The following is a 17827-nucleotide window of genomic DNA, read 5'->3' on the forward strand; positions in this document are numbered from 1 at the left end:
GTGGTGCCGCAAGGGCGGGACGAGGGATTGCTGGGGGGTGGCACGGGGTACGGAAGCGGGCCCCCCAGGCAAGAGTGGCGATAGCGGGACCGACGCGGAGACTGCGCGGGCGTCTCAACCCCGAGAATGGAGGCGCCGCTCCTGTAGTCGCCGGCCTTGTTGTCTTCTTGCACGCAAATCCCGGAACGACCGGAACCGCCATCCTTGCCTGCGTCCCAGGGGTGCCCCATTACGCGCGGGGAAGGCTGCATCCCGCAGGGCGACTCCGGGCGGGGCAGGTTGCGGAGGTGGCTCCGCGGAGGATGCGGGCCGGAGTCGTGGTGCACACGACCCACGCGCCTCCCCCTCCCCCGGAAGAGCGGGCGAGGGAAGGCGCGGGCCATCTGTGGGGACTCCCCGGGGCTGTGGGAGCGGTGCGGGGGCCGCAGAGCGGGAGAGGGTGCTGTAGAGAGACCATTGGCCCTACCTTAAAGACAGGGGTGGCCTCGTGGCCGGGGTTGAGGAGTCTGAAGTTTCCCCAAAGTAGCGAGCGCTACTCCGGCGTGGGATGGAAAGAACACAAACTTGGCCGTCCGCCAGAGCCCTTGGGGACGCCTGACTTCGGTGCCGCCCTCCGAGTGGCCCGAAGTGTCCCCCTCCGCTCCGTAGTCCACGAGGTTCAGGTCCGAGGCCTAGAAAAGTGGGAGGGTGTGGTCAGGCCTCGGACGGGAAACCCACCCAAGTTCCTCTCCGACGCCACGCGAGAAAGGCGCGGAACAGTCGTCTCGCAAAGTTTCCCGCCCCCCTCCCATCGGGGAAGGGCAGCTCTTCCGGCGGTGGGGGCGGGGGGATGGCCTCGGCCCGGGGAGCGGTGCTAGTTCGTTTTCCCGCGACCAGGTAGCAGGAGAGAGGCGCGGGCCGCCGGCTTGTTCGCGTCCCCAGAGTGGCGACGCTTGGCCCGCTGCGACGTCTGCTCGGAGTCTCGGCAGCGGGAGCTGTGCAGAGTCTGGGACGACGCGAGACGCCATTTGCATCCCCCCCTCCCTCCTGCAGGTTGGCGGGGGCCGGGGTGTCGCCCGCCGCGGAAGCGTATTCCTGGCAGTGACACTGATTAGATGCTGTGTCGGTACGTGCACAGAATCGGGTGGGCCTTCACCTCTCCTGTGCGCATACACTTTCTGTTGGAAAAGTTGCGGGTTATCCCCCCCCACCCCCCCGCGCCGCACAGCTGCTGTCTCCAGGGCGGAATTTGAAGAGCACGTTTGCTCAGCCCGAGGGAGAGAGGATCGCGCCGGCGCGGGGAGGCCGCCGGGCCCAGGCTGCGAAAATCCAGCCCTGGCTTTGCGTCGAGCTGCCGAGTGCGGCGCTTACGCGCGCCCGGCCAGCCGAGGCCTGGTTTCCATCTGCCCCTTTTGCCTCCGTGTTAAGTTCGCCGGGGAAAACCCAATGATCCGTGCAGAGCCCCTCGGAGGAGAACACCTCCCCCCCCCCCCGCCCGATTCTGACCGATGGAAAAAATGACAGTATAGGTCAGAACAGGCTGCCCGCGAGTATTAATGCGGCCGTCTCCGTTCCCGGTGCTTGGGGAGGATGGGCGCCAAGCCAGGAAACCGCCGAAGGAGGAGCCTGCCCCTTCCCGGGCTAGAAAACGTGGATTCTTAGAGAGACCAGACAGACATGGGCAGACAGCTGAGAGAACTTAGCTCATCTAAATACAGGTTGTTAATGTATCTTTCAAGCAAGATAAATCTTTTTTTAAAAAATCAAGTAAACGTTGAGTCAGTTATAAATACTGTGAGAACTAGTTGATCTGTAGATGAAACTCCGCTCTCTGCCTGCTGTTAAACGTGTGTGCAGGAGGTGCCGGGCTGAGCATGATGTATCTTAGCACAGCCCGTGTGTGTCCTAAGAAACCGCGGTCCCCTTTGCACTCCACCTTCGAGGACTCTTACTATAACTCTAAACGGGGATTTCGTTTAGTTGTAGTTTCTATATGGGGGTTGCTTGCTCCTTGCAAACTCCCTCCTGAGGTTGTTTGTACTTCAGACTAGATGGTCCTGGGCTTTGGCTTTTATAAGCCCACGTTTTTCTCTTGCCTTTTTCTTTAACCTGCGTTCGTGCTGCTGGGTGCCGGGGAGTCCCCGCCCCCGGCCCCCGGCCCCAAACGTCTGCTCCCGCCGCCCTCGGACTCTCACTCGCGCACCACGCGGCCTCGGAGGAGGGGAAAAGTGAACGCTCCGGGTGGCGCTCGAGAACTGGAATTCTGACTTAAGGCTGCGGGTTTGTTCCGGAGGCTGGCCGGCAGCGGCTTGGGAGCCAGAGGCTGTGAAGGGGAAGCCCCGGAGGTGACCCTGAGGCTTCGGGAGCAAACCCGGAGGCACCCGCGTCTTTGTCTTTCGCGGGGCTGGCCGCCTGGCACGCACAGTTCCGATAAGGATCAACTGCGAGAGCGAGAGCGCACCGCCAGCACATTTCAGTGATTAGGCGAACGCCGGCAGCCACGTAAGGGAAAGGCCATTTGCGTTGTCTTTGAAAAGGAAAAGGCTGTCCCACCTAATGAATTATGAGTGACCTGGGAGAGGCCAGGCGGGGAGTGAGTGGCGCCGAGGCCTCCTCGGGGCGCTTCTTTGCCCCAACTCCGCCCCATCGCGCAGGAGACCCCATTTCAAAGGAAATGGGAAGCTTTTTGAAATTAGAAATCTGACCCGTTCTATGTACGTAAATAGTGGTGCGTTTGTGAGTCTCTAAAATGAGACTCACCAGCAGCCCGGGGACTAGGGCCTGCCGCCTGCCAGCTCTGGACCAGTGTTAAAATCTGGCTAACTTACATCCCCAGAGGATGTGGCTTTTGCCCAGCGCCTCTAAGAACTGATTTATAGGAGGTGGCCTTGAGCCATCAGAAAGGGTGTCCTGGAAGAGTCTACCGGACGTCCTCTAAACCAGTGCAGTTCGCCCAAGGCCTCAGGGAGAGGGTGGGTAATTGTGCCTGAGCCCTAGCAGGAGCTTCCCATTAATCCAGCCTAAATGAGCACCATTAAAGCAAAGTTCCCCCTTCCATCCCTACCACACACGAGGGTCTTTAAGGGAAAATCTAGTGGAGACAGTTGGAGCCCATTTTGCCGCCTTTTGTGGGCAGCAGTGCCCTTTCTACCCTGTGCAAACCCCACCTTCACCTGCTTCAGCCTGGTAAGAGGGTACCAAACCCTAACAACCAACACTGTAGCACTGTATGCCAGGCAGAGTTCTAGGCACTTTATGTATTAACTCTTATCCTGAAAACAACCCCGTGAGTTAGACACGTTACTGGTATCATTTTACAGATAAGGACACCGAGGCCCAGAACTGTTAAGCGGCTTTGTTGCACAGTTTGGGCTATGGCCAGGATCGCCCCCCGACCGAGGAATGTAGGGCTGTGCTGCCTCCCCAGTGTTGTGTAGTGAAGGTGAGCTGTTTGGGGGGCTGTTGGACCCCCCACCTTCCAAAGGGTTTTGGGAAGAGATGAGGAAGCCCGACATTTGGCCCTTATTTTGCACGTTACTGTGGCTCCGCGGCGGAGAAGGGACCAGGGAAGACAGTGCAAAGGCCCCTCGCCCCACCTCGCCACATAGCATCCGGCGGTCACGTCCGCCGGAGGTGACTGGGCACTGGGGACAGCCGATTGCCGAGGAACTCCTTATCGCCGAGAGTCAGTGGTCCCGGGAGGCGGAGCTAAACTACCGCCTGCGGGGGCGGCTGGGTCACGCCGGTCCCTGGGCTCCGGGCGCGCCGCCGGGCTCCTCTCGCGGAGCTGGCCGGACGCCCGGCAACGCCTTCCGCACCTCCTGGCTCCCCTCCGCTTGAGCCGCCAGCCCTGGGCACGCAGCCTCACGGCCGGGGGCTGGAGAGGCCAGCTAGGCAAGTCCCGATTGGGACGGCTGGTTCCGGGTTGCTCACACTCACCCTGCCTCCCCCAAACACTCGTCCCCCTTTCCGGGCGCGCGCGCCTGCGCGTGTACACACACACACACACACACACATACACACACACACACACGTCTCAAGCGCGCAGCCCGCCTCCCGGGCCTCCGCCTTCCCTTCCTCCTCCCCTCTCCGGCGCTTCGGAAGCCCGTGGCGGTTGTGTGCTGCACCGGGGAAGAATCCGGGTGTGGAGGGACCGCGCTGCCCTGGTCCTCCCCAGGGTCCGTGCACATGCTGGCACCCCTGGGACGTGCAGCCAGGCCTGGGGATCCCCAACTTCCCCGGAAGTGGCGGCGGCTGGGGGGGACCTGTGCGCTCTGTGTTTCATGATGGCCCGGGGAGTCAAAGGGGAAGGCTACACAGTGGGGCCTACGCGTGGGTGGCGGTGGCGACAAATACCCTCTCCGCAAAGGCCGGCCGGGTCTCGGGCCACCGCTACTGGGAGTCTACCCTGCATGTCTTGTATTGGCCGCAGCTTGACGCCCAGCGTGCGGCTCTGTGTGTCTTGGGGCGGGGGCTGTTGTGATCGGAGGCGGCTGGGCGATCAGCTCCCCATCTCACATCCTCGAGCCTTTACTTTTAGACCGCGAAGACCCACGGGCCCCCGCTACCCTAGCCACCGCCGGGCCCGAGGAGGGACAGGCTGGCCAGGCGGCAGGCTGGCCTACCCGCACTTGCGGGCGTTGAGAGAGGCTCCGAGACCCCGGCCGGCTGCCGAGCCGAGGGAGGGAGCGCGGCAGCCAGCGCGCCTAAGGCAGAACACACGCCTTTCCCGGAACCTTGAAACACAGGGGAGCCGCTGCCATCTTCGCGTGACGAGCAGCGAGACGCCGGTGATTAAGTGCTGCTTTCCGGCTCCCTCTCCGGGTTGCGGCTCTCCTCCTTGCCAGGGAGGGAAGGATAAAACCTGGGGGGAAAAAAGCACACTACTGCGCTCTCCACTCGCCCTCGATGTCCTCACTGGTCTCCCAGGGTGCGTCTGTGCGGGGCGCCCTCCCCCCTTGCACCCCGCCTCGCCGAGGATCGAGGCTTTGGGGTATCCACATACCTCAGTTTCCATCCGCCTCGGCCCAAATCTGGGAGTTTAATGGGGGGGGCACACATTGCCATAGCCACCCGTCCCCCATCTCTTCTCCCATGGGGATTAAAGTTTAATACAGGAATCCCCCACCCACACCAGGGACTAATCCTGCCGCCCCTCCTGGGATTAACTCGGCTCACAGGTCCATAAAACACTTCCGGCGCGGCCAGAGGGTCTGTCTGCAGAAACACTTTAAAATTGTCCTCCCGGGCCTGGAATCGGAATTGACCCGGTGGAGGGAAGTGAGTAAACAGACGGTTGTAAGAGACTATCCCGTGCGGTTTGCAGGCTGTGGAAAGAGATGCCTAAAGTGTGAGCCGTCGGGGTTGCTTCAACCCAGAGGGGGGCTGGGGTCTCAGTAGACACATCTCAGAAAAGGATGCAGGATTTGCTATATGACATTGACCTGGAGGAGGGTAGATGCAGGCAGGAGCTGGCAGGTTTCAGAAGGCTTCTGGCCGCAGTTCAATGAGGAAGACTAGATTCCTGAAACTTGGCGGGGGGGAGTCTGTCTCCTTATCTGTAAATGGGAACAGTAACACTCATCCTGTCCCTCTCAGGTGGGATTCTGAGAACCAAAGTCTTCAAGCACTTTGTAAACGGGGCCTGACCCCCCTGCACATCACTGTGACTAATGTTCAGTGTCTCTTACTCTAGAAAACACAGTGATTTGCTGATTAAAAAACAAAACAAAGTAAAAACCAGCTCTTCCTCAAATCCATGCAGGAATGTACAAAGGGAATCCAAAAGCTGTTTAAGATTTTGAACATCCTTTTCATTTACATCACTTCAAATTAAGTTTCTGAGGTAATGGGAGAATCTTTGGAATGCTCTAAGAAAAATCCCTGTCAAAAGTGGGGTTAAATGGAAAGAAAAAAGACCTCTAAATTGGGTCAAATCACATTTTAAGGAGAAGAAAACTGGATGAAGAATGTAAATTCTAAGTAGCTCTGTGGCTCCCGTATCCTCTCTTAGTCTGGAGAGCAGATGCTATAGATAGCCACGCTACCCCCCAGAACCCCGGAAGGAGGCCCTGACTCGGGCGTGATCAGTTTTGGGCGAGGTGACTGGCGTTTAGGGTGGGGACAGTGACGAAGGGCAATCATTTGCTTAAAATGAACGTAAGAAAGACCTAGGCCTGCCTCTGCGCCCTGAAGGCCCAGAACTGCTAAAACTGTGCGTGGGAGGGGGCGCCAGGTGACCTCCTTCCCCGCAGATGGACTCACGCAGCGTGACCGGCCCCAGGTGGCGCCCAGGAGCGCTGGGGATAGAGGCCTAGGCTGCGCATTCGCTCAGCCTCGCAGACTGCAAGCGGGGGCCTCTGGCTGGACCGCCCACCGACCTTTCTCTCCCCAGCCAGGCCCCGAGGCCTCCGGGCAGGGTCTACTCGCCACCACCCCAACGCCCCTCGTGCTGCGCCCTCCCTTCCCTGGCACCCGGCCCGGATCCCTAGGCCTCCCCCGCCCGCAGCCGCCGTTCTTCCCCTCGTGATTCAATTAGCAACGGTGCAGAAAGCCTGTTTACCTCTGCAGGCCAGGGCGACTAGATCTGCGTAAAAAGCCCTAACGCCAGCGCCGACCGGTAGGGGGGGATTGTCCTATAGATTATTTCTTCTGGGTTTTTTTTTTTTTTTCTTTCTTTTTTTTTTTGAAACGAGAAGGCTTGGTTGGAGAGGGGGTGGGGTGGCGTGTTGCTGCTGTTTTTTAAAACACCGTATTTGAAAGAGAAACAAAAGCCACACAAAAGCAGTTTAGGAGGTACCAAGGCTGTTTTTACATATAAAAAGTGCAGCGAATACCAAGGGGCCCCCAGCAGTGATAAACTAAATGGTTGGCCGATTTCGACAATTAGCAGTTAATGTGTTATCTGCGATCTGCAAACAAGTTTTGAGGCTCGAAGGACACCAAATTCCTGTTCCAGTCGACAGCGTTGTACTCGAATCTGTCGGGCACCTCCGATGCTCTCGGTTTCCCTGAGTGCGAATCCAGCTTCGGCAAACGTGGGTTTCCCGAGTTGTAGGACAGACTTGGGTCTCAGAAAATTCACTTGGGCAGCCGAGAAGACCGCCTGCATCGCCCCTCCGGCCCTAGCTTGTCTCTTTGTTCCAGTTTCTCCAATTTTTTTTTCACTCCCCCCTAATTTTGCAGACCTCTTGATTTTGCACGTAGTAGGCCTTCAACAAACGTGGAATGAGTGTCAGAAACCAAAGTCAGTCTCTTGGCCTGGAAGGCAGCCTGGTGCGCGGCCTCGCCCTCGGAACCCCATTTGGGTGCCCAGAGCCCTCTGGCCGCCGCAGCCTGCGCGCAGCTTCGCCCTGCGCGGGCCTGAGCGGGCGGGGGAGGCCGGGAGGCACGAAGCGCCCGGAGCCTGCACGATGATAAATATTGCGCAGACAGCCCATAAATAATTTGCATTATGTTCAGCTGACAACGCAGGGCGATTAATTTTAATAGCTACATATTTGCCTGGGCTGCTGCTTTCGTAGGCCCGGTAATGAAAGGCGAGAGGCCGCCCTGGCTCTGTGCTCGCGGTCCCGGAAGGCAGCCGGGAGGTGCGGGAGAGCCCGACACGGCGTCTCCTCCAGGCAGCGTCCCGGCGAGTCTCAGCCCCTGGGCCCCCCTCTCGCTCTCCCGGCCGTGTAGACGTGGGGTGCGCGCGCGCCGCGGGAGCACCCCCGGGGCCTCGAGCAACAGGAACCACCATAATGACACTGCACATTTGTCTATATGGGGAGAGCCACTTGTGGACCAGGAGACCCTCCCCAATGCGATATGCCCCACCCGGACCAAGTCCGGAGTGAACTCCGGAGGGGATTTCACGTTCCAATTTTGGTGGGGGTGGGGAAGTGCTAAGTGCTTAGCCCGCCGATTCACCGGTGGGCCCCAGCGCGGCAGAGGCTTTTCCGCCCTCGGGACGCCGGCAAGGGGCAGAACAAAGCCCAGCTGCCCACGCGTCCTCTCCGCGCGCGTCCTGAGTCCTGCGGTCTTGCGCCCCGCGGGAGCCCCCTCTAAAATGCTTCCCGAGCTCCTCGATTAAAAGGACCGCACACATAAAAGACGGAAGAAAGGATTTGGAGCAGCTCTTAAAAAGAGGGGGCGGGGAGGGGAGCGCAACGAAGAAGCACACGGCGCAGCGGCTGCCGCGGTCCCGTGGTGGCCGGGTGCGCGCGTGTGCGTGTCTGTGTGTGCGTTCCGATGACAAAGCCCTGCCGCCGCCTGCGAGCTCCAAGCTGCCTGAGCACTGGTGGGGGAAGGGAGGGGAGGGGAGGGGAGGGGAGGAGGGGAGCCAGCGCTCGCGTAGGTAGCGGGGAGTCAAAGCTTCCCGGGAGAAAGAGTTCATTCATAAGCTGGAGGAGGCCTCCTGGCCGGGCCAGGTGGAGCCTCCCGAAGCCAACACCTGTGTATTTTCTTATTTGAAAAGGGGCGAGCGCATCGATCATTACCATATTTTAATTGCCTTTCGCAAAGGTCATCTCTAATTATGGGTTGCGAGGAGGGTTGGCCAGGGTCTGTAAGCCCTTTATTATGTGTGTGCGTGAGTGTGTGTGTGTCGCCACTGAGACAATGCGCCCAGCTTATCGAAATGCCAATCCGAGGGTGTCCGTGCGCGCCTGCGAGGCGGTCACGACGTGCTGGATCCACGCAGACAGACCAGGCTGCGTGCACAATAAAAGCCGAGCAGGCGGCGAAGGGCCGCGCAGACCCACGGGTTTTCTTTTTAGAAACGGTGGTGCGAAAAGACTTGACAATAATAACACGCAGCAGAATTAAATCAGGGCGGGAATAAGAAAATGCATTTTCGTTTCTAGAACCGCATACTGTGTTTAACCCATCCGATCCCCCAAGAGCTTTTTGCGCCCACGTGGAGGCCCGCGCAGGGACAGGTGCGGGGCAGAGAGTGGCTTTGGGACTGCCTGGTGATGGTCCAGGACAGCCACCTTATTTTAAAATAATACTAATCTCTTCCTTTAATTCAGCGTAGTTGTCAGCTACAGTGAAGTGGAATCCTTAACGATGTCTGTTTTATGGGGAATGATACCCGGCTAGTTGAAAAGGAGAAAGAAAACATTAAGGTTTTTTTTTTTTAACTTTTAAAAGTCTGCATTTCCTTAGTTTTCGTCACTTGCGGAAACCCTTGAGGCAGAAGCCTATTTTAACTTCGTCTGAGGGAGCAGCCGGCAAGGTTGTTGGAGGGTCAGGGGTTCTTACGAGGCTATTTTGGAGACGAGGGGGTGGAAATCAGTGAAGAGCTGTTGGTCAGGGGTGGCCAGCAGCCACTCTAAACTTGATGTTATCAAAGGAGCCTGACATCTCTGAGCCACCATGCTGTTTCTGGGAGTCCCGCCTGGCAGAGCCAGGGGCTGGGGTCAGAAGCCTCCGAGAGTTAGAGGGGTTTGTACCAGCTCTGCTTCCTGCTCTGCCCCCCACACCTGGCCTCACCAGCAGCCTGCTCTGCCCGGAGGAAGGCAGAGCCAGATGACTGGTCCAACCCCCGAGAGACCGCCTGGCTTTCTCCTCCCCTGTAATCAAAACCAGATGCACTTAAGCGCCTTTCATCAGAGGAAGCCCAAAGCCCTTTAACAGGCTTCAATAAAAGCCTTGCTAGGGCCTACCAGTGTCCAGGCCCCTGTGCCCATGTCTCACCTGAGGAAGCCTGGGGTTGCAGACAGGGTCTCGCTCCTCCCAGAGGGGCCCCAGAAGCCAAGGACATCTACCCAACCAAGGCAGCCTTTCCAGGCAAGTAGGGTGCCAGGATCCCTGCCAGGTGTGTGAGTACAGACTCCGTTGATAGGAGAAAAGAAACAGGCATAGAAGAGAAGCCAGCAGCTAGTGCTTAAGGAAGGATAAGAGCGGCCTTGTGAGAAGAAACCGGGGGGGGGGGGGGGGGGGGGCCGGCGGCTAAGAAAGTAGAAGTGAAGTGAAAGGGTGATGACGATCAGATCAAGATATTCAGAAGGGCTCCAGGTACTTGGACCACCCTGCATTCAGAGCCCCTATCCTACTGTATTGCAGTGTTTCTGTCTCCCCCACTAGACTTCAAACTCCCCAAGGCAGAAACTGTCTTATTTATCTTTGCAAGCCTGGCACAGGTTGGCACAAAACACGTGATCAAAATGTTTGGGAGATCACAGGTGTGGTGGAAAGCTCTGGAGCAAGACACATCTGGGCTTAAGATGGGAGCTCTGCCCCCAGCGGTTATATAACCTTTTTGAGCCTCAGTTTTCTTATCTGTGAAATGGGCACGAGAATGCCCACATCACCAGATTGGGGAAAGATTTGGTGAAGTAATTGCATGTGAAGCAATAATAAGGTTTTCATCAATAATAATAATAATAATAAGGTTTTAATAAATGTTGTACCCTTGTTCTTGAAGGACTGAGGAAGGGTTGGGGCTGATATTGTTTGAAGCATAGGAAGAAAGGTCCTAGCTGGGCACAGATCTCACTGGCCTGGGATTTGGGGCAGCAGAGAGAATTGTTTCTAAAATGTATGCTGCGGTGGCCCTGTGAATTGGAACTGCAGGACCCCACTGTCTGGCAGGCAGGCAGCCCCAAAGCTGTGAGCTCGGGGAGCCGTGTCAGCCTTTGGACTCAGGCTCTGGGGAAGGGGTAGGTCCCAGGCCCTTGGGTTGGGTGCTCCTCTGCAGGGCTTCTTGTGGCTGAGCCCTGCTTGTGCCCTGAGGGCCAGGCCACCTGAGATGAGTGGCTGGCATATAATCCCAGTTGGTGCTGGCTTCCTGTGGTCTGGGGGAGAGTCGTCCCTTGGGATTGACCTCTGCTCCTGTTTCATGGCTGTATTTTATCTTTGACGAGTTCACCCCTTGGCATTTGGCAGGACGGGGGGGGCGGGGGCGGGCATTGCCTACTTCTCTTTGCGGCTTGGCCCATTTGGCCTGTTCAGTAGCTCCTCACCTCTCACCTCCCCACCCCACGCAAAATTCGGCCTATTTTTCTCCACATTGCAGGCAACTTGTTCTTTTCTCCTGCTCCCTGGCTACTGTGCTTATTGGGTGTGTGTGTTGGGGGATGGGGGATTAGGACCTGGCCCCTCCATCTTCCCCTCCGCAGTCTTCCACATTCCAGATGTCTTGCAGCCCCTCCCCAGGTCTCCCCTGAGCTCAGCATTTCCCCAGGAGGGCAGGCTGTAAGTTAGGGTCGGTGGGCTGCCTGGGCAGCAGGGGCCTGTGAGTACCTGCCTCAGGGGAGGAGAAAGAGGGGGAAGGGGGAGGGAGAGGCCAGGGGTGCTGCTGGGTGATTCTGTAGGTGTGGCCAAGCAAATGTGACTCTGAGTATCATGAATGGAAACGTATTTGTCTGGACTGTGACACAAATGGGGTAGTTGGGTGCCAGGGAATGAGAAGATGTGGGGTTTTGGAGGAATTGGGAAGAAAATGAAGTAAGCTGATCTCTCTTCTGTATTCCATCCCACCCCCTCCCCAACATGAGAACCTTCAAGAAGAGGCAAGGAAAACGTGGGGAGGGGAGGGAGGAGGAAAGATAGGAAAGCAAAGCTAGCCCGGTGGAAATGTTCCGTCCCTCTCTCCTGCCCCGTGAACTGGCTCCCTTGTACAGCCAGGGTAGGTCAGGAGGGAACAACAAATGGGGTCCTTTCAACCAGATCCTTTAGGGGAAATGCGAGATCAGATTTGAGAAGGAGACAGGTCACCGTCTGTCCTCCAGGGATTCCATAAACAACAAGGCGTTGTGTCATCCGAGGTGGAGGATTTGGGTTGTGATGAAATATGTCCCGTTCTCCACACTTCTGTTCTTAATCTGCTCGCCTTCTTCCATGGATTTCACAACATGTTATAAAACTGACCTCCCCTACTGACTGTGGCAAGTGAGGGTCAGAGCTCGTCAGCTGCAAGGGAGCTAGTGCAGAAGCAATTGAATTCTGCTTGGGGACTCAGTGGGTCCAGAATTTGGTGGCAATTCTGGGAGCTGGAATCATCTGGACGCTGCCTCACCCACCTTTCCAGCCGCCGGCTGAGACCTCAGCTGTGTTCTGCAGCACAAGCACAGGGCTCTGTGTGGCTTGGGCTTCCTCATAGTATGGTGGCTTAAGGGTAGTAGGACTTGAAGTTACCTAGCAGCAGCTCAGGGCTCCAACAACAAGCATGCCAGCATCACCTCTTCCAACCCGCCCTCAGAAGTCACGTGGTGTCGTTTCTACTATATTCTGCTGCCTACGATGAGGCAAAGGCCCACTCAGATTCAAGGGGAAGGGACATAGACCTTACTGCTCATTGGGAGGAGTGTCAAAGAACTTATGGCCACTGAGAAGAAAAAAAAAAAGAAAGCAAGCCATGCCAGGCACTCTTGAGAGCTAAGCCTAATTAGCACTGGCTCTAAACAGAATAGTCTATGTTATAATAGGAGCGTGTACCCTCAAGAGGCTGTATAAATTATATGGGGGGTGAGGGGGAGACAGAGAGCTAAAATTAGGCCAGGGTAAAAGAAATAGAGCCGTAAAGCAAATATGGGTTTTATGAAAAATAGACGATATCAAAGGACAGCTCTCTCCGTGAGCTTGTGAAGTGTGGGAAGAACTGAGGAAGAATTGGTTGGTGGAATCAGCTGGGTTTTAGGCCCTTCAGTGTTGAAAGGGAAGGCAGGTAAAGGACAGGACTGGGAATCTGGCCACCACCATCCTTCAGCCGCCATCTTGGGGGGATCTGTGGTAACCCTTCATCGCTTCAGGCAACATTAGTTTCACGATTTGCTTGCAAATCACCTTTTTTTTTTTTTTTTTCAACATACAGATATCTTTCTGTGGTACAGAGCTGGAAATGTAGTCAGTGCATTTGCTAAAGTGTGGAAAAAATAATACATTACTCTAATAATAAATTACTCTAATACTTACTGTTCATCCCCTACCCCCAGGTGTGGTTTTAAGTATCCAGCACGGGTAGTGTTGTGACTGCAAAGAGCTGGGTACATCTCTAGGGCCTCGGGTTCCCATTATCCTTGTCTCTAACCCCTGAATGGAGAGTTTGACTTCTAATTTCATGCTAGGGGTTTCACAGGCAACATAATTGTATTTGCCTCTGCCTTTGATCTGCTATTTGATCTATTTCATTGTGGCTTGACTAGGAGACAGAGATAGCAACGTAGTGGAAAAACACGACTTTGCTTTGCTTCGGAATTGGCAGTTATGATTTTCTCTGGCTCCCTTAATGTGACACACCTTCCCTAAATCTGAAATCTAATCATTTTCCCGTTTTTGAAATTCCAAAAGACATGTGCACCCTCTGGCCTGCTTTCCTCTTTGCTCATGAAGATTTCATTTTCAGCAAGGCTTTAGGGCAGGATGTTCATGTTTTTAAAAGATCTCTATGAACATCGAAGTCCCAGAGTTAGTGGAGAACTCCTGGGTGAACTGGGACCTACCTGCCCCTTTCCCGACCTCACCGCAACTTCCCAGGATGCAGCTGGTTCACCCCAGCCTCTCTTCAGGTGATTAGGGTCTGTAGGGCTGAAAACCAGGTCTGCTGTGCTGGAAACCAAAGAAACCCAGATGCAGCAGGAACCTCGCGGGTCAGAACTGAGCAACCTCCAGGGTAGCCCCCGAAATAAGCTGGCTTCTCAAGCAGGGTCACCACGTCAGGTTGTGTAGTTTGTGCACTGCACTAAGGTTCCCAGCCAAGACGGGGAGTGAGGACTGGAATTCAGGCCCAGAGGCACCTTTCTCCAGTGCTCCCAAAGTCACCAAGTAGGCTAGTGGCAGTTCTGCTCTCAGGGCAGAGGAGAAACAGATTTTCTCTCTGATCAAGAAGAAAAGACATGGTGACACAGGGCAGGACGGGGGGTCAAAAGGGCATCTTGGGAGCAGAGCGGGCCAGCCTCAGGCTGCAGATCAAGCCAGTGTTGACCCAGCAGGTTGGAGCAGTAGGCCCGTTACTCGCTCTTTGTTTTGTCCCCTCTCATCTGCAGGGTCCAGTGTTCATAAATTACTGAATGACTAGCTCTCTCCTAGGCTTTATTTGGAGTTTTTTTAAAAAAAGACAGGGGTGTCGCTCTACCTATGTGTCTTGTTTAGCCAGCAAGGTGGGATTTGGGGGGGGGGTGTTTTCTTTGTTTTTGAATGTGAAGCCTTTCAGGGATGTTGTTAACTGCAGGCCTTTGTGTAGTGGTGTAGGCATTTGAGTGTAAGACCCTAACAGGTGGTGCAATAGAGTTGGACATCCTAACAGGTCACCTGTGAACTGAAATTCACACTAACGTGTAATGGACGAAGCCAATTTGCATTTAAAAGTGGAGGATAGTCCAGAGGGCAATTCCTAGTCAAAGTTAACTCCAAAGAGGGATTTTTCTGGTGTCGGCAGTAGGCTCCTAGGGGAAGCCTTTGGAAGCCTTCTAAATTAGCCCTGTAAAGCTTACTCTTGTTCATTTCTATAGTGGACAGTATGGGTGTGTGGAATTGCATTAATATTGGGGAAGGTATTTTCACAGTAAAGCCAGAGATGACATCTCTCCCGAGAACAGCAAATTTGCTCTTCCTTTATAACTAGGAATGTACAGGCCAGGAGCTCCAAATCCATTCGCCTCCCTCCCTGTTTCTTTCTACACTTTGGGTAATTGGAGCTGCGTATGCGGAAGGAAGATACTTTCAAAGAACATTAGTTACATCATTGTGGCTGAGAGTTCGCAGAGTTTGATTCTTCTAAATCAGTGTGCGTTTTTGAAATAATCCATAACAATAATATCATCTGTTTACCTCCTGGTACGATAGAGGAGGATTTTAGTTCTCTGCCTCATACTTCCCCTCCCCCACTCTCACAATAGAACTATATCATACTTTCTTATTAAATTCATATCCAGTGTTTACTTTGTGACCACACATAGATTGTTTATCGATGAGGCAGATGAGCTTCAGTGATTGCATTTCCTTTCTTGTACGATTTTTTTTTTCCTGGAGTTAATAATTGCCTCATTTTTTATTTGCTTAATTTTCTTTGACCTATGACTAATTTTCCCACACTCTCCAACCTCTGTACAAATCATCTTGGGACGGTTTTCTGCGTTCACATCTTGGAGACCATCTGCAAACAGGCTGATCTTTTTTGTTTTGTGTGTTTCTTTTTTCATTCCCATTTTCTTTAAGTCTGAAACCTTTTTTAGAAGTTTCTAATCTTCCATTTAGTTTTATTTTCTAAAACGCTTTCTTTTTTATGAAGTGTGGTGGGAGTTTTACCGATTTCAAAGCGGGGGAGGTAGGAGGTGGTGGTATTGTGTTTGGATGGAAAATTGCATCTCTACAGCTCAGCTTATGTCAGGAGCTGAGAAATGAATCCTAAGTTTCTGAATCTTGGTATTTTGCTTCGTTTAAATAAACTTTCACCATTTTCCCTAAACATCAACCTTTCAGAAGTGATGACTGTTATTCCCTGGGACCCTGGAACTATTCAGTGTTAGCATATTTTTATCCTCCCTTCCCCTCCCAGAACTGATTCTACATTTTTAGAGGTAAAGGTTATTTTAAAAATAATTAATTGGCCCTTCCCCAGACCATTTACTGCGGGATTCAGGCCCTTTTGTTTACATTCATTTCACGTTGCCTTTTATTTGTGTTTAGTGAGTCAGTTACAAGTCTGCCTTCCCACCTAGATAGTAAATTACTTGAGGGCCAGGGGTGCGTTTTTACAAAATTCACTTTTGTACTTTTGGATTCCCCTAGGGACTAAGCCAGTGCCTTGCCCTTAGCAAGCTCTCCATAAACGCCTGTCAAAAAGAGGACAAGTAGAGTGCCAGTCTTCTCCAATCAAGATCCCTTAAAGAGAGGTAACTTTCAAATCCTCTCTTGCCCCGAAAGCGGCTTAGAGACCCCTCGAACGGCGGGGACTGTGCTGCAGGCCTCGCCCCCCGGGATGACAGCAGCCCAAGTTGCGAGATGCGCGGCCGGGCCTTTGGGCGCGGGAGAGGTGATAACGCGTGGACCATTCAGGAGTCCGGCAACCGGAGGTCGTTTCTCCGGATTAAAATCCGCTCTGGCGTGGCGGCCAGGGGCGACTACAGGCCGCGCTTTAACCAGGAGCGGCCGCCCCGGGCCAGGGGTCAGCCTTGACCCGCTGCGCGGAGGGGCCTCCGGAGGGAGCGGGCGCGGCTCCCCGGGCACGCCCGCGCGGCCGCCTCGGTCCGGCCTGCGGCTCTGCGGTCCCACCGCCGGGGGCAGCGCCGCCCGCGCCGCCCGGGCTAAGATGGCGGCCGGCGTGCAGCCCGCGCCTGGGGGAGAGGCGGGCGCAGTCCCCCAGGAGCCGGCGCGCCTGGCCCGGGCCCCCAGCGGGGAGGTCGCTCCTGCTTGGCCTGCCTACGGGGACCCCTGAGGGAGGACCCAGTCCTGCCTCTTCCCCAGACAAGCTTCCTGCCCTGCGTCCTACCTGGATGGTTCCTAAAGGGATGTTTTATCCCCCAACTCCCCTAGATTCCTGATAGGGGGAGGTAGGGACAGGCCCTGGCTGAGATGAGGACTGCGAGGAGGATGGCTGTCAGACTAGACACAGTGGACAGAGGACCAGTGGGTACCACTGGGTGCGGGCCTCACCCCCAAGCCATTTCCTCCCATCCCGGCAGCTCGGCCGCTAAGGCGTGGGACACAATACGCACAATTACACAATACCCATGACCGCAGGTCGAGAATCCTGCCCGATTAAGATACAGGGCCCAGAGCTCTTGAAATCAGGAATGTCTTGGAAAACGGGGTACATCCGGTTGGGAAATCCAGAATATAATCCAGCAAAGGCTACAGAGTGCGAGCCGCCCGTCACATTTGCACTGACATTTGCACATACGGTATGCGCGCTGTACTGTGTAGGCTGCCTTCTTCCTAGGACACTCCAGAGCCTGAGGTCCAGTTTACCAGAAATGGCATTGCTGAATACTGCCCATTCTGAGTGATCTCACCTTGGGCTCAGGTGGGGAGGTCAGAAGGGCCACCCGAGGGAGTAGCTGAAGCAGGTTGAATCACAATGGTAGGAACGGAGAAGTACCCGGAAAGGCTTCCCATTGCCCTTTGTAAACTGCAGGCTGACACCTCCCACTGGTTCCAGATTCCATCCAAAGTTTGCAAGTTGCTTATCAGCTCAGCATGAGAGGCTGAATGTGAACTTTTTTGTTTTGTTTTGGTGAAATAAAGTCGTTCTGCATAATGTTTGCACCGGCTGGTTATTCTCATGGAGAACACTTCCTTCACCCACCCAGGCGGCAGCCACACCAGCCTTTCTTTACTTCTGCAGCCCCTCTATTAATTACCTCTCTCTTGCCCCAGTTTAGGCAGCCCCCGGTGCTTTGTTCAAGTACAGCAATAAACCCGAGACTGGGCCTAATCCTCCCTGGTCCTGACCTTCCTTCTAGCGGGCCTGGAGCCTGGTGGGCCCTCCTGCCCCCCCCCCAACTGATTAGGGCCAAGGACCCTGCTTGTTGTGTTTGTGTTTTCTCCCCTCTGCACACTTGATACTTTTCAGACAGACCGCTTCACCAAAAAAAATAAATCGTGTACAAGAAAAAGTTCAAAGCGGCCCTTTGAAGCCAGGCCTGCAGGAGCCAGCCTGCCACCTAGCCAACCATCTGATTTCTAAACCGTAGCCCGCGCCAACGGGTTACCGCAGACCTTGCACCCACCGAATTCCTCTAGTAGCGCCAGGTCGGGTGGCCCGGGGGCACCCACCTCCAGCCTTGTCCGGCCCCGTGCCCCTCTCGGGAGGCGCAGTAACCATAAACGGTACGACAGGCGCCGGCCGAACTGGTTCGGTAACGGCTCCCTGGAGACCGCCGCCTCGAGCGGCAGGCCCCATCTGCAGTGCAGCTGAACGAGT

The 17827-nt window shown here is 55.1% G+C and overlaps 1 protein-coding gene and 1 long non-coding RNA gene across 2 annotated transcripts in view; one reads left to right on the forward strand and one right to left on the reverse strand.

Annotated features, from left to right (window-relative positions):
* LOC117310415 (uncharacterized) overlaps nucleotides 1-1097 on the reverse strand; it is a 261394-nt gene extending 260297 nt beyond the window's left edge. The window contains exon 1 of the long non-coding RNA XR_012329167.1: nucleotides 467-1097. This is a non-coding gene — a long non-coding RNA (uncharacterized lncRNA). The remainder of the gene's footprint in view (nucleotides 1-466) is intronic.
* BCOR (BCL6 corepressor) overlaps nucleotides 1-17827 on the forward strand; it is a 116216-nt gene that overhangs the window by 512 nt on the left and 97877 nt on the right. The gene's annotated exons all lie outside the window — the stretch shown is intronic.

The sequence above is a fragment of the Tursiops truncatus genome, chromosome X (genome assembly GCF_011762595.2).
Source record: "Tursiops truncatus isolate mTurTru1 chromosome X, mTurTru1.mat.Y, whole genome shotgun sequence".
In the NCBI taxonomy this organism is placed as follows: domain Eukaryota; kingdom Metazoa; phylum Chordata; class Mammalia; order Artiodactyla; family Delphinidae; genus Tursiops; species Tursiops truncatus.